At 34.5% G+C, this 15,437-nt stretch overlaps 1 protein-coding gene and 1 long non-coding RNA gene across 2 annotated transcripts in view; both read left to right on the forward strand.

Annotated features, from left to right (window-relative positions):
* Positions 1-15,437, forward strand: part of LOC134805504 (uncharacterized) — a 407,355-nt gene that overhangs the window by 44,890 nt on the left and 347,028 nt on the right. The window lies entirely within an intron of this gene.
* LOC134805110 (neuropeptide SIFamide receptor-like) overlaps positions 1-15,437 on the forward strand; it is a 132,570-nt gene that overhangs the window by 1,628 nt on the left and 115,505 nt on the right. The window lies entirely within an intron of this gene.

Here is a 15,437-nt window from a genome sequence, read left to right on the forward strand (position 1 = left end):
TATGCATATATTACTTAATATATGCATATTAACACGGAGCTGTCCTCGTATTTACATACATTAAAGAGATTGCGTTGTGGGCTTGTTAAAGGCAGTTAGAAATAATTTTCCCATTTATGTAAATGTTGTTATGTTGTTAGTGAGATTTAATTTCGTATGAAATTACAATTTATTATTTAGTCTTCTTAAATCTGGTATACTTAATAAATAAATAAGTAGGTAAGTAATAATAAGTTCGCCTTTGTACTTAATGATGGGCACGATTCGGATTTTGAAATAGACATCTATTAGATATCTTTTAGACATCACCAGGATACGATAACGATATGTTTAAGATCTAACCTGTCAAATTTGACATTTGCGCGATTCTGGAGATACTCTTGAACGATTTCGACAGGATATGACTTAAAGATCCAATTCACATCTAATAGATATCTTACTCTATCTAACGTAAAAGTGACATTGGTTGCCTGAATTGCGCTGCAAAAGAGAACTAGTTGATATCTAAATTATAACGTATCTAGAATGGATCTAGTACGTGTCGTCTCTTGTGAATATCTTGAAGTTCGAATACGGCAGGATGTGTGTTTTCTCATGTTAATGTTTCTTGTTTTAGGAGTAAAAGTAGATAGTAGTCTACTTAATTATTGTAGATATCAAAGATTTTTTTTTGTGATAATTTAATGTTTAACAGTGAGAAGTGCTTGTCTTTAGTACGAGACAATTTTAAATACTTACACTAAAAGATTTGTCAAAAATGTCAGTCGTCATGTTTTGTTAAGTATTCTGTACAAATATAATTGTCCTAAACGGAGTACCTTGGAAACAGAGCAATTGCCTTTCAGATAGCGATGAATTGTTTTCATTTACGACTAGCTAGACAATCAAAGATGAGTTGATATACTCTTGGGACAGAAATAGTAGTTTGTGTTACAAGGGATCAAAATGATATGTTTCCGTCAAGGACGTACATTGTATCCTGAGCCTAATGAGGGATTCAAGTGTTAACGCCCAAGATGAAATAATTTTGATACCGTGTGACACATACTGCTTTTCACATCAACTATGAGGAAAATAACAAAATAAAAAATTAGGAAATTATCATGAATCAAAACACTATTTAAGCTAAAAAAATTGTATGTAAAAATGAAAAAAAAAAATGTGTCCTAGAACAGAAAAGTACAACTTTGATCCCTCCTAGCAGGGAAGAAAAGTGCCACTTTGATCCCTCCTAGCAGGGAAGAAAAAGCCCTTTTTCGAATAGGTGATGTAAAAACCAAATAGGGTTATAGGCTTTTATAGTTTAACGACCCTATTACCTAAGTGTAAACTAACTGCGATTTTAGCGCTTTGAATACTGTAGTTTTCATATTAATTTTGAGACACTCTTCTGGTTTATTTTATTGTATGCTATTTATAATAATGTATGCTAGTTTTGAGGTATTTATCTAAGGGCCACTAGTTGCCTGGAATAAACATTTTCATTTCATTGTTTTTCATACACCACATACCTACCAGGTAACACTAACATTAGTAACTATCACAATAAGTCGATATCAAATACCGTGTATTTTTTTATTATTACTATGCAAGCATGCATATAAAAAGAAATCATAAGATATTTTTAAGCGTAATAAAAAGAGGTAAAATTTTATTACGTAGTTTTTTTTTTTTGACGATGCGTGTTGCGGATGACATATGTGAAAATGTACGTTTTATTTTGACGAAACCTGAGGTGGATGAGATTTCTATATTATGACGAAGCCTGCTTTGCGGATCTGAAGATATGCTGTTATTATTACGATTTTTTTTGTCAATAAATTATATTTCTATTTTTTTTATTAAGTATGTAATCGTTGGCTGAGAATACGTTTGTGCCATTATCCATTTTTGACCAAAAACGATTTTTAACGATTCCTAAAATAACAAAACATATGCTATAATTGAAACTAATCGGTTTTTAAAAAACATTACTTTTCAAAAATGTTGTGCCATATCCGCATTTTACTATAGGATAATTACACTCTGTTAACAGAAAATTATCACAAAAGTGTGACATATCCAACACTTTTGTGTCATGTCATACATTGTACGTTTAACATTTACTAATCAAAAACGGATATGGCAATAATAAAAATGCTGTTATTTCTAGTAAACATATGTGCCTAAATGATAAATGAGTTAAATATTTCCCAAATGTAAAACTTTCCGAAAAAAAATGTTTATGCTTTTTTTTGCTCTCCTGCAAACCAATGTACTTAAGTGGCGTATGGCACAAACGTATTCTCACCCGACGAAATGTTTATTATGTTATGTGCCAATATTACACAAATCGACTTAGTCCCACAGTAAGCCCAATAGGGTTTGTGTTGCGGTACTAGATGGTAGTATCCCTGCATAAAATATAGTTAGATTAATACTTGTATACTAAGAAAGCATTAAAAATTGTCATTCATAATTATTTAAAACTGACCCTGTTTTGGTCAACTAACTTAATATTGCAACAACTTTTTTTTAATTCTGATAATCGTGTAAATTTTCTTGAATTTTACAATTTCCTTAATACAGTTTTTAAAACTCATGGTATTTTTTTTTTGCTTCGATAAACATCCTGCCATAATGGACACTTACATGCCTTTAAAGCACTCTAAGTGATGAGTTAGAGCCTGCATTTTCCACTTAAATCTACTAAAACGTACGAAATGTGATTAAACTTCCAGTAACTTAGTTAGGTATTTAGTAAAATTTAGTCTAGTCTTGTTGGGAATTTCATAATCATGAGCTATATTATATATTAATATACATAATAATGAGAAATATAAAATCATTTTTAATATGGTAATCACTCCCTTATTTTTAACATCATCGTATTTGAAACAAAATATTGTCCTAATGACCAAAACTGTAGGTACTTAGCTATTTCCTTTATTTACACCTTATATAAAGAACATAGATAGTTACATATATATAACGCCTTCCCGCAGGATATAAAATAAAAGGCTGCTAAAGAATATGACAGGTCGATTGAAACTGCTCCCTGGAGTGGAATTGTGAGATAGGCGAGTTGTCTGCATTGCATTGGTAGGTATTTTACTTGAATCCGTTTTAAACTTTGTCGTTTTGAGCCAGTTCGATTCATCACTATTGCCGCGCATTTATCGCGCATTGTAATATACTTGAATAATAAAGTAACTTTATCTTTATCTTATCATCTCCTCATTCTACAATCTACATACTCTCCCATCAGGTAAAATGTCTAATTAATTTCAAGATAGAATAGATAGTAATTATTTTTATTTGTTCTACACCGTTCCAAGTTTTATAAAGATGTTGCAGAAATGGTGAGGAAAATCTCGAGAATTGTAACAATAGTACCCTTACAGAATGGACAAAGTCCGTAATGAATTCAGTCCACAAGTTGCGAGATGGCGAGAGAGTTTTATGTGATGCGAATGGCAGACATAAGTACTTGCAATCCTTCGATAGGACTCTTGAGATGTAGTTAAATGATAACGTTTGATTCTTGTAGAACATTTCATTCAATTTAAATTGTTCGTGTTCATTTATCAAAGATGAGTGAGCACGAACACCTCCTCCTCCTCGCGTCGGTTTCCTCAATGCTGAGGGTCGTGACCATCTCGTCGAAATAGTTTTGTGTGGACCACTCGGCGCTACACACTTCTATCTGCTGCCTCGTGAAGAGCGTCGTGTACGGTGGTGTCGAGGGTGGTGCGAACCTGGTCAGTCCAACGTATCGGGCTTCTGCCCCTAGGTCTGTTTCCTTCCACTTTGCCAGTGACCACTAATTTTTCGAGACTATCGCTGCTTTTCCTGGCTATGTGTCCGAAGTACTCCAGAATCCTTCGTAGGCAGGTGGTAGAAAGCCTCGTCTGGATCTTGAGCTCCTGAAGAATCGATACGTTGGTGCGATGTGCTGTCCAGGGAATCCCCAGCATCCTGCGCCAGCACCACATCTCAAAAGCATCAATGCGGTCACGGTCGGATTTCTTTAAGGTCCACGTCTCTGCGCCATATAAGAATATGGAGAACACCAAAGTGCGCACAAGGTTGGTCTTGGTTTTCAGGGTGATGCTCCTGTCCTTCCATATCTTTTGTAGCTGCGCCATAGCTCCTTTTGCCATCCCGATTCGACGTCGCACCTCAGCTTCGCAAGAGCCATTATTACTAATGCTTGAGCCCAGGTATGTGAAGTTGTCAACTACCTCCAAGTCAAGTGTTCCGGTGAGCTCAAGCTTGCCTGTGCGATTTACGACCATTATCTTCGTCTTGGATCTATTTATAGAGAGCCCTAGTTCTCCGCTTATGCGTTCCATCCTATCCAATAAGGTGGCCATCTCAATCTCATCTGACGCTAGTAAGGTGGTGTCGTCTGCATAACGCAAATTGTGAATTTTGCGTCCACCAACGGCAATTCCTCCTCCCCAGCCATCGCATGTACGCCTCACTATGTACTCACCGTATATATTGAATAGGATGGGCGATAGGATACAGCCTTGACGAACTCCTTTTTCAAAACTGAATGGTTTGGATATTGTACCGTCGATCCTCACCATTCCTTGGCTATTGTGGTATAGTGACTGCAGAAGCGCGGTTAAATGATGAGGTACACCCAGTTCTGATAAGACTCTCCATAGACAGTCCCAATTGACACAGTCGAAAGCTTTGCTATAGTCGACGAAGCACATTATGACCGGCGTGTCAAACTCATAGCATTTCTCCACGATTTGCCTGATGTTAAGAATTTGTTCACAGGTGCCTTTTCCCTTTACAAAGCCAGCCTGTTCCTGTGGGATCTGCCAGTCGAGATAATAGCGAATACGGTTGTTTATAATGTGTAACAGGACTTTGCTAGCGTGGGATATTAGCGCGAGTGTGCGATAGTTATCGCATTTTTTGGTCGAGCCCTTTTTGTGAAGTGGAAGGATAATCGACTGAGTCCAAGCCTTTGGCCACTCGCCATTCCGCCATACGTGGTTGCAGATGTTGTGCACTGTGTCAACGCCTTTTTCAAAATGAGCACGAACAATTTAAAATCAATTGTAAATCAACGTTCCACCAATTTCAGTGACCCGATTAATCGGTATTTGATAAAGATATAGGTATATCGGTGTAATAATATTAGTCATACCTGTATGTACAAGATGTATGGTCCTTGTAATCTGTTCGAGATCCTGAAAACGGTGAAAAATAGAGATACTACTCTTAAAAATACGTGCGATACCTCATTAGATTCGTCCATGATGTCTAGAAAAATGTATTCGAAGCGTGTATTAGCACACCAAAAATATCAAAAGTTATGAACAAAAAAAGGGGGAAAAAAGTAGATATTTTTTATTTCCCCAATATCTCAAAAAGTATTAATATTTAAGAAACCAAAATTCATATTATTAAAGTGGAGGATATTTCCAATCAAACATTCCATACTTGCAGAACTGTATCTCCATTATTTATGCTTTTTATTCAACGCTGAACACAGCCCTCCGCGCCTCATTTTCGGGAAACGCGCGCGGCGTGAAAAAGCGATTACGTAACATTAAATATAATTTTAAAGGTATTAAGTATTCATTCAAAAATTTTAATAAATATCGTGTATTTAAAACATGTCAATAAATGTAATACTTGTAAAAATTAATCTTAAAATTATTTATTCAACAAGTTAGGCAATTGTTAATTAGCAAAATTTTCTCAAACTTCCTTCTTTATTGAAAACGATAAAAAATGTAGAAATAACTATTGTAAGATTTTGTCGCTTTCTATAGCCCTTCTCATATACATGTTGAATAAAATCACGTTATAAAAGTTCTGATAAAATTAATAGTTTGGTTATAATATTATTTTATATTTTACAATTTTACCTTGATTTTTCGTTTTTCGTCATTTTTCTATGTTATTCTAAAACTTATTTTAAGCAAAGTATTAACTTTATGAAAACTTTTATAATGTAACCTTATTAAGCATGTATATGAGAAGAGTTCTAGAATGCGAGAAAATTTTAGAATAGTTATTTATACATTTTTGTTTCGTTTTCAATAAAGAAGGAATTTCGAGAAAATTTAGTTCATTAACAATTGCCTAACTTGTTGAAAAAATAACTTTAAGATAAATTTCTACAAGTATAATACTTGTAGAACAAATATAATATTTGTTGAATACACCATTTTTTTTTTAATTTTTCAATGAATATTTAATACCTTTAAAATTATGTTTAATGTTACGTAATCGTTTTTCCACGCCGCGCGCGTTTCTCGAAAATGAGGCGCGGAGGGCTGTGTTCAGCGTTGAATAAAAAGTATAAAGAATGGAGATACAGTTCTGCAAGTATGGAATGTTTGATTGGAAATATCCTCCTGTTTTATAATATTAATTTTGGTTTCTTAAATATTAATACTTTTAGAGATATTGGGGAAGTAAAAAATAACTACTTTTCTCCCCCTTTTTTTGTTTATAACTTTTGATATTTTTTGTGTGCTAATACACGCTTCGAATACATTTTTCTAGACATCATGACGAATCTAATGACGTATCACACGTATTTTTAGGAGTAGTATCTTTATTTTTCACCGTTTTCAGGATCTCGAACAGACTATTGGATGATGTGTGAACCTTGGGGCGTGCACACAAAAGTAAATAATTACTTTGTTCTTCCATGAATATTTAATTGAAAACAAATTGTTAGAATACCTACAACCAAACATACCTAGATGTACCTCAATTGTAATTATTGTGAAAGACCGAATTTACCTCACACGTGTAACCTAACCCTTCGTATGCCTTTGTCAAAAATTTGTTACTGAATGAATAACCTTGAAATTGTGTATTTCAGTCCAAATTGTGTAGGTATGTAATACGTATACGGGACAAGGCATGCGAAAGGTACTGTAACTCCTTCAAGGCGTTTTTACTACTGAATCAAAAGATGTCTAAGTGGTGAGTAACGTGAATGCATCAAATTCTTCTTTGCTTCTTGTGATGTTTATTGTTCCTTTCAGGCCAATTCGTATGAACACTGACATCAAAATTGTGTCATTTAGTTATCGTGCGTTTCGCTCGTACTTATCCGTGCATGTATTGGCGCGAGCGAGAGGCATGATAGCTAAATGACATCACTTAGATATCATTCTCGATAGCCTACGTTCACATTGGCCTGGGAGGCCACGCGCGGTGTCCTAGATAATATATTTGTAGTATACTTCTATAATAAAAAAAGTTTAGGCTTTGGGAAGCCAAAGGTTTTTGGTTTTTACTTTAATATTAATAATGAAATCTGATATAAGCAATAATTAGTTTTCGGTGTTGAATTAGTATTAGAAATGCACGCGCAACTGACATCATTTAGATATCACAATGTAAGTTTGTATTTGCGTCGTGGTTAAAGAAAATAAAAAATCTTAGGTACTGACTATTGCGCCATACCTATTATGATTTTTTTTATTTTATCTGAAGTTCGTCGTTTCTAAAACTTATATCTAAGTGACTTTTCTCATTTTATCTCTGGGCGAATAGAAGCTAGTACTTAATGTGCAAAAGTTTTTAGGATCAAAAACTAGTTAGAGCTTGCGAGAAGAGAAAACTGTATTAAATAAAGAACGGGGTGAAACATGTCGAGCGTTTTTCGACTTTAATAGGTACGTGAGTGATCCGTTCTTAATATATTTAATATGTCGGTCGGCTAGATTCGGGAAATGAATTAGAGATTCACTAGATATGAAATAGTAAAGTTATGTGACGTTCCTCGGCAAAAGGTACCTTATGGCGGCTGGCGCTTACGTCGCATAGCGCCGCAATAATATTGGAGCGACGTTAATAATAGCGTAAGCGCCAACCTCCATAAGGTATGTTTACCCGTGGGACGTCACATAACTTTACTATATCGTATCTCTAATTCATTTCCCGAATCGCGCCGTGTGTCTCACGGAAGTTTTGTTATTATTATTAAAGTGGAAACTGTTTTAAAAATAGTAGTACATTGTTGCAGAGGCCGGAAAATAGCACTGCAGTTCGATTTTGATAGAAAATCGTCGGTATAGCCTCGGTTGTGCTTTATAAGGCAAAAAGAATCGTTCTCGGAAATAAACGAAAAAAGACTCAACATAGAGACATACTGTCTATAACTAAATGTTCATGCTTACTTAAACCACACTTCTAAACACACGAAACCACGTCGTGCTATAAATACATTTCATTTTATAATTACTGTAACGATTCGTTAGTACGACATCAAAGTCTAAAGGAAATTCTCGAATAATTGTACCCAAATGAGTTTCATTCTAACAACATTATACGAGGGACTGGCCCCAATTTGCTCACCTTTGTGAGAGACATAAATTGTGAGTAGGTATTCACTTCACGACCACAATTTATTTTAGTATCTTATTTACGGACGATATTATTTAAATGACAAGCTGCTTGACGGATGTCGCTTATAAGTTAATATCTGGGAGATCGAATTTTGCTCGGAAAACATATAAAAACTCGAAAATGCGCGTTTTCCCAGAGATAAGACCTAACTAGATCGATTTATCGCCCCCGAAAACCCCCATATAACAAATTTCATCGAAATCGTTAGAGCCGTTCCCGAGATCCCCGAAATATAAATAGACAATTATAAATAAATAAACAAGAATTGCTCGTTTAAAGGTATTATTATAGATAAACTGCATGGGTATTTATTATCATTATAAGTTTATTATACAAGCTTCCTGTACCTATTAATTGTCAGATATTTGCCTAAAGCTTGCTTTTGCTATGTTAAGGGGGAGGCCTATGTTAAGGGGGAGGCCTATGTTAAGGGGGAGGCCTATGTTAAGGGGGAGGCCTATGTTAAGGGGGAGGCCTATGTTAAGGGGAGGCCTATGTTAAGGGGGAGGCCTATGTTCAGCAGTGGACGTCTTATGGCTGAGATGATGATGATGATTTGCCTAAAGTGGATTTTATTGATAAAACAGTTCAAGTGCGGTAGCCAACATGAAAATCATTTATCGGCTCACACAATTCGAAAAGTAAAAATGTATTGGAATGACATACCGAAATAATACTAGTAGAGTATCAATATTATATTGTAAATGAAAAATATAATAAAATTAGTAATATTAATGACAGTACAGGTAATATATAATACAGAGATAACATTAATTATAATTTGCAGTATGTTGATCAAAATATTTTACACAGTGAAAGTCGTCTGCTCTGTGTACCCGCGACCCTTTGATTTCAACAAGAAGTCAGCTGTCAAATGTGAATAAAAATGAAATGAAGAGAGAATAAGAAATTACCATACAAACCAGATTCCAAATCAAGCAGATTTCTTACTAAACGTACCGCATCTTTATATCCAGTTTAATCTTTCAAAGAAACTCCTTGAACGTCTCATTCTCCGGTCTAGACGTAATATGTTAGTTTTTCTACCATTCGTCTACTGCATCCTTCCCGCTCAAACACAGCTGTTCAGTGTATCTGTCGCGGGCCATTAGGTGTGATGATGTCTCTCTAGCTCGATCTTTATTGTTTTGTCAGTGAAATTATAAGCATTGCAGATTGTCGTAAATTCATGCGTATGTGAATCTGAAATTAAATTGCTATAATGGTATAAGTAGGTGCTATCATGACACAGTAGCAGCATAAACAATTAAGACGATAGCGGACGACCGCTTATCCATACAAACATAGTCCCCATTATCCTCCCTAGATATTAACTTAATAGAAAATATTTATTATAAGAGTTAGGAGTGAAAACAAATTCCATACATTTTTAAAGTTTCTGTTTTTCTGTTTTAAAAGTTTATGATAATAGCAAATCGAAAAAAAAAACAAACGAAGGGTCTTATTAGTAACCGAAAAAATTGGTAGGCAAGTAGGAGACGCTGCTGTGGTTAATATACATCATATCACCTAAAATATGGTGACGTTTGTATGGCTATACAGTCTCGTGACTTCGTCCCTTTTCCGTTATGATAGACATAATGGGAAGTCATTAAGTCTACCATACACATGGAATTATGTTCCAGACCAATCTTCTTTGTAGTTTTGTAATTGCTTGACTATTTCATGGGCAAATATAAATCATCTGTATCACTTTTAGAACTAGGTACCTACAACAATTTCAAAGAAGAAGTTTATAAAAGGTGTCAGTTTAAGCTCCGTGATTTTACCCGGTTCTTGATTGGGACGAAGAAATTGGGTAAATATGAAAAAAATAGATAGTAGGATGGATAGGATAGTACTTTAGAAAGCTAACTAAGCAACCTTTCCAGAGTGATGAGATGAAGCGCTAAAATATCGAATTGCAAGATTGCTTTCTTATACTTCTGCACAGGTACAATCACCTTCAATAATATGTTACACAACGAAGGCCGCAAAATTATCTGACACGATCTTATTTGTAGAGCCATAAGAGCGTGTCACAAATTTTTGCAGGCTTCGAGTAGTAACATATTATTATTGCAGGTGACTGTACTTACATTTGTCAATTTCTTTTTATAAAATAGTTAAATGCAACGCAATTAGGGAAAGTTTTAGATCGATCTGTTTTATTGACACCTATTTGCAATTTCAAAATACAGTAGCCTATAGTTGAATGGCTAACTTTTTATTTATAGCGAAGTAAATCAATTCAAGAAAGTAATTGTAGTTATCACAATAGTAATGAAAATGTAAGGGACATCGAACTTATCGATGCAGGATAGTATTATTTTAAGAAAGTGCATATTAAAATTCCCAAGCCACCTATAAATTGCGTCGATAGGTACTTACTTACAGATATGTTCCGCAGGTTCCGCGTCTTTGCCAATAAAGAACAAGAGTTTATTGCAAGACAATAAATGGTGGTTTACAATATAAAACGACGGGAAATAAGCTTTACAGCTGCAATAACATTGATGAAAAAACACGGACTACTTTGACGACGAGAAGTTATTTGATGTGTCTGAGCAAATAAAGGGTTATAATGAAAAATTACAAGTAGGTACTTAATAGCATTGGACTATAGAAGTTCACATAATAAAATATTCAAAAAACTCCGTGATATTGTAGCGACAGATCGTGAACAAAATCGATTTCGATTTATTTATTTTAAACTACAGTTAGAATGTTGCATTATTTACAAATTATGAAGAGAAAGTTGCTTAAATGACTGGTGGATAGATCAGGTGGAAATTAATTATTTTTCGATTTATATTTACAATTAAATCTGGAGCGTTTAATTGAGAAATGTTACTCGAATTACATGCTAAAAATTAGTGTTTTATTCGAGTTTTATGTGTCTAAATTTGAAGAAATCGACTTTTTTTTTGAGACTCTGATCTAAAAAAACTTCCGAGTATTTTAAGGCCCAAATCGAGTCCTTAATTGTCAATTTTTTAAACGCATCTTAAAAGGACTGACTAGCAGTTGAGAGTCGTCAGATTTCCGCCGTACGACCGCCCGCCGGCAAGGTGAACTGGTAATAGTGGTAAAAGATTCAAGAGTGTAGCGGGTGACCAATCAATCATTCCCATATCCATTCCCATATCCCATCTGTACTTGATGAATAAAAAATTGCAAAAAATATTAAACTAATTTTTCACCGGGTTTTTGCTGTTACACCTTTTGCCATATTCATCATTTATTCTGGCCATAATTTATTATGTACATGTTATGACGGTGTACCAAATTTTTTGTGCGAAGCACGGGACGAGGAGCTGATTCTGATTTAACAATTTTGATTCAACTCTGAAGATCACAGATTAGTGCATGTGAAGTGCAATGAAAGTCTTGCGTGAGATGCGCACAAATCACCAAGACGATAGCCAAAGTCGTATCAAAACCGTAACCAATTACTAAATCAGAATCGGCACCCATGTCGCTAGTTTTCAAAATAATAATGAGCCCTAACCTCGAGACGTTCGGCCATTAACTCTAAAACAGTCTAAACTAGTTGTGAAAGATGTTGAAGTAGCGAAGTAAATTGAAAAGTCGTTTTTGAATGCATAAAAAGTCATTCCAAGACTAATTTATCCAGGATAAATATAGCTACCAGTAATTAACTTTTTATTATTTGAGCTTTAAAATGTTCGAGTACTCAGACTGAATATAAAACAAAGGAGGTATAACATCAAATTCCCATTTGATTTAGAAAATATTAACTCCAATATTTCAAAAGCTATTTAAATTAAAGTACCTGAATTAAGGAACTGCTAAGTTACTGATGTCTTTTTCATCACTGTGTCTTTAATTTTATTGACATTGATATAATTTAGTAATTTTCTGTGTAAAGTTCTTGCAATTTAGAAGAGCAATGTAAGGATGATGCTACTATAATGAAGAATGGATAGACAGACGGGTCTAAAAATAGTATAGAGTACAATACATATCTCAAGTAAAATAGTATTTTATACAATCATGATATAATGGAAAGATTTTCGGTTGAGTACCGTGTTAAGGCCACGAAGCTCGCTGAGCTTTGTTCCTGAAATTTATGTAGGTTCGTATCTCTGTGTAGGTTATTTTCCAAATAGTTTGCACATTTTTACTCGACTGTCGAAAGAAGGTTTCTTTTTCGAATTTAAACTGTGGTTAGAGATACTAACATTAAATAGTACATTACACTATTAATAGTACATTATTTTTTTTTAATTATAATTTTAATGTACCTACTTAGTTATTATGTTGATATGGACTTTGTCTGAAATAATTTTTTTTTATTACGATACTAGTGCGAAAAGTAGGAAATTCTCAACGAGGCGCGATAAATTGAAACAAGACCGAAGTGTTTTAAATCGACACGAGTTGTGAATCGCACGTGTATTGTACAACGTTTTACAGTACATAATTATGGCCCTTTAAATTTTCGACATAGGCACGTATTTTGCTAATTACCGCACTAGGACATATGTACTGTAAATAATTATTACGGTTTAGACTTAGCTTTAGACTAGACGTGTTTTACTTAGGCCGTGCTTCGCGTACAAATACACACGTGACATAAACACACAGCAAACACGTGAGTATAAACCGTAATCATTAATTTCAGGTTTCTTTTTGTTACATATTTCTCTGACGGTTATATGTATTTTACTTTATATATATTTATTGTGTTTGTAATACGTAATTAGTTTAATTATGCGGTGTACTGTAATGCCGTGTAAATGTATTTAAATAATAAATAAATATGTTTTCTTTTAGCATCCTGTATTTTTTTTTTTCATAAATAACAGGAAAACAGTGTGCTCGAATAATTCCTGTGTACCGTTTCTCCTCGGTACAGTAAAAAAACTTTAATGGCATGTCAAGTTACTCAAAGGTCAATAAATCAGTGTCACAAATGACACTACACTCTAAGATTTTTCGCCAAAACGCTCCTCATAGCAACTGTGTACTCCACTAAGGTGTAGAACCACTAAAAAGCTCTGAGCGAATTTTCTTCTTATGTCGATCACCATACATTTATTTTTCACAAATCTACTGCCAGCCCTAACGTCAAGCACGTTCGCTTAAAACATATTTTTCGTGGCAGGCATTAGATGAAGTTTGTCTCTGCCGACCCTTCAGGCTTGTATTAAATTTTACTCACGTCTCTTTTCAATGACGCTTGTAAAGACAGATTACAGACGAGATTTCTTTGGCTTAAAGATTTTTAAGCTTTAGTAGACAATTTGTCTTAGTCTAATAAGTGTAGTCTAGAGGGTAATGAATTGTTTTTTATTTGAGAAAGGGTACATTTAATTAATAATCTGACGACACGTTGTATTAATAGTGATTGAATTTCAGAAAACAAGTAAATGTCAAAAATATGCCCTTAAACGGGTCCCCACTATTTTTATTACAGATGTATAATCGACGATCTTCAATTCACAATCATCGTCGTAACAAGTTTTATGAGATATTTTTAAGAGCTTTTTTTCAGCAAAAAGTTTGAAATTCAATTAAGTTTCGATTACATCAAACGTTTATTCCCGTTGTTACTCCCTTGTCGATAGCGTAATTACTAGTTGTCTATAAATTGGAATCTACAAGTCCCCTGTCAAGCGCACTGTGTTCAGTGGCAGACAGGGCACCGGGTCAACAGCATCTTTGAAACTGTCATGGGACTGATTTACTGGGTAAACTTTGCTCTATTTACTCGTATTTTAATCTAGTTCTGAGCTGCCGTAATTTAACTACAACTAAAATCAGAATATTCAATCCTCCTCGTCTATGTTTTGAGCGGTAATTGTTAGCACTCTTGTTAAAGTATACCTATATGTATAGTTATAGTACTTATACCGTAAGACCCCGTTTTAAGTTTTCCCTAGTAAAATTAATATTCCAAAATTCCTTTATGAAAACTTGTGCACAGGGGCTCGTAAGTGAAGAAAAACAGTTTTTGTTTAGAAATCAGCCTGAATTAGTGTTAAGTACAGATTTTTAGATCCCTACATGATGTTAGGAGAGACTAAGGAAGCGCGCTGTCAATATTGACCGAGCTGTAAGTCCCACATATGGGTCGACCATTTCGATCTGTTCGCCTTACCCGCAAGAACTCCGAAACTGGGCCGCCTTAATTGGTACTTGTTCTGCACCTGGCCATCCATCAGGTTTTTAGAACTAGTGTAGTGATTGGATGCTTCTACTGTATAAAATAGGAGTTCTGGGAGTTTATTAATCTATTAGTTATAGTTAGTTTCTTTTAGCATTAGAAATAAGGTAAACAATCTTGATGTGTCTTTTAATTGAAAAACACATTTTAAAAATAAGTTACGGCAAATATGTAACAATTATGAATCTAATACGATCTTTTATATTCTTCTGCTTTCATAAGTAATAGTTGTTGATTTTTATAAAGCGTTTTTCAATCAAAAGACATGACAAGATCGCTTACCTTCTTACAAGTTCTTTCTAATGCTAAAAAAAACGAACTATAGATGGCTTCACGCATAGAACTTCTAACATATAAATATAGCAAAAGGAAAAGACACCTTCACCATTTACATATCCCCAAAACCCGTACAGAGTACTACGGAAAAAGAAATGTAACGCATGCAGGGGTAAAATTATATATAAAAGATCCAATAGAGCTTGACGTTGCAAACGCTTGTTGCGAGAAATACTAAATTAGATGCCTTTGAATACCTCAACTCTTAATCAGAGAAACTGTTCCCAAGGTCGGAATAATTAGATATTACAAATTTATTAAATTAGTTTTTGTTTTTCACACAGAAGTAATTAACGAGCCGACTGCCACGTCAAGATAGGATGTCATGGAATAAGTGATAACGCCGCTGTATCTGTAAATGCATGACAAAATTAGTCACGGTACGGAAGGTAAGGATATTTAATAATTGAAGCTAGCCATCATATGTAATAACACCGCCCCAATACGAAAATTAGGGAACAGCCGGTATTACGACACTTAGTTATGACCTGCCCCACTGGTCCACTGCTCGGCCGTTTACACCGCCCCT

Source organism: Cydia splendana, chromosome 2, assembly GCF_910591565.1.
Source record: "Cydia splendana chromosome 2, ilCydSple1.2, whole genome shotgun sequence".
NCBI lineage: Eukaryota > Metazoa > Arthropoda > Insecta > Lepidoptera > Tortricidae > Cydia > Cydia splendana.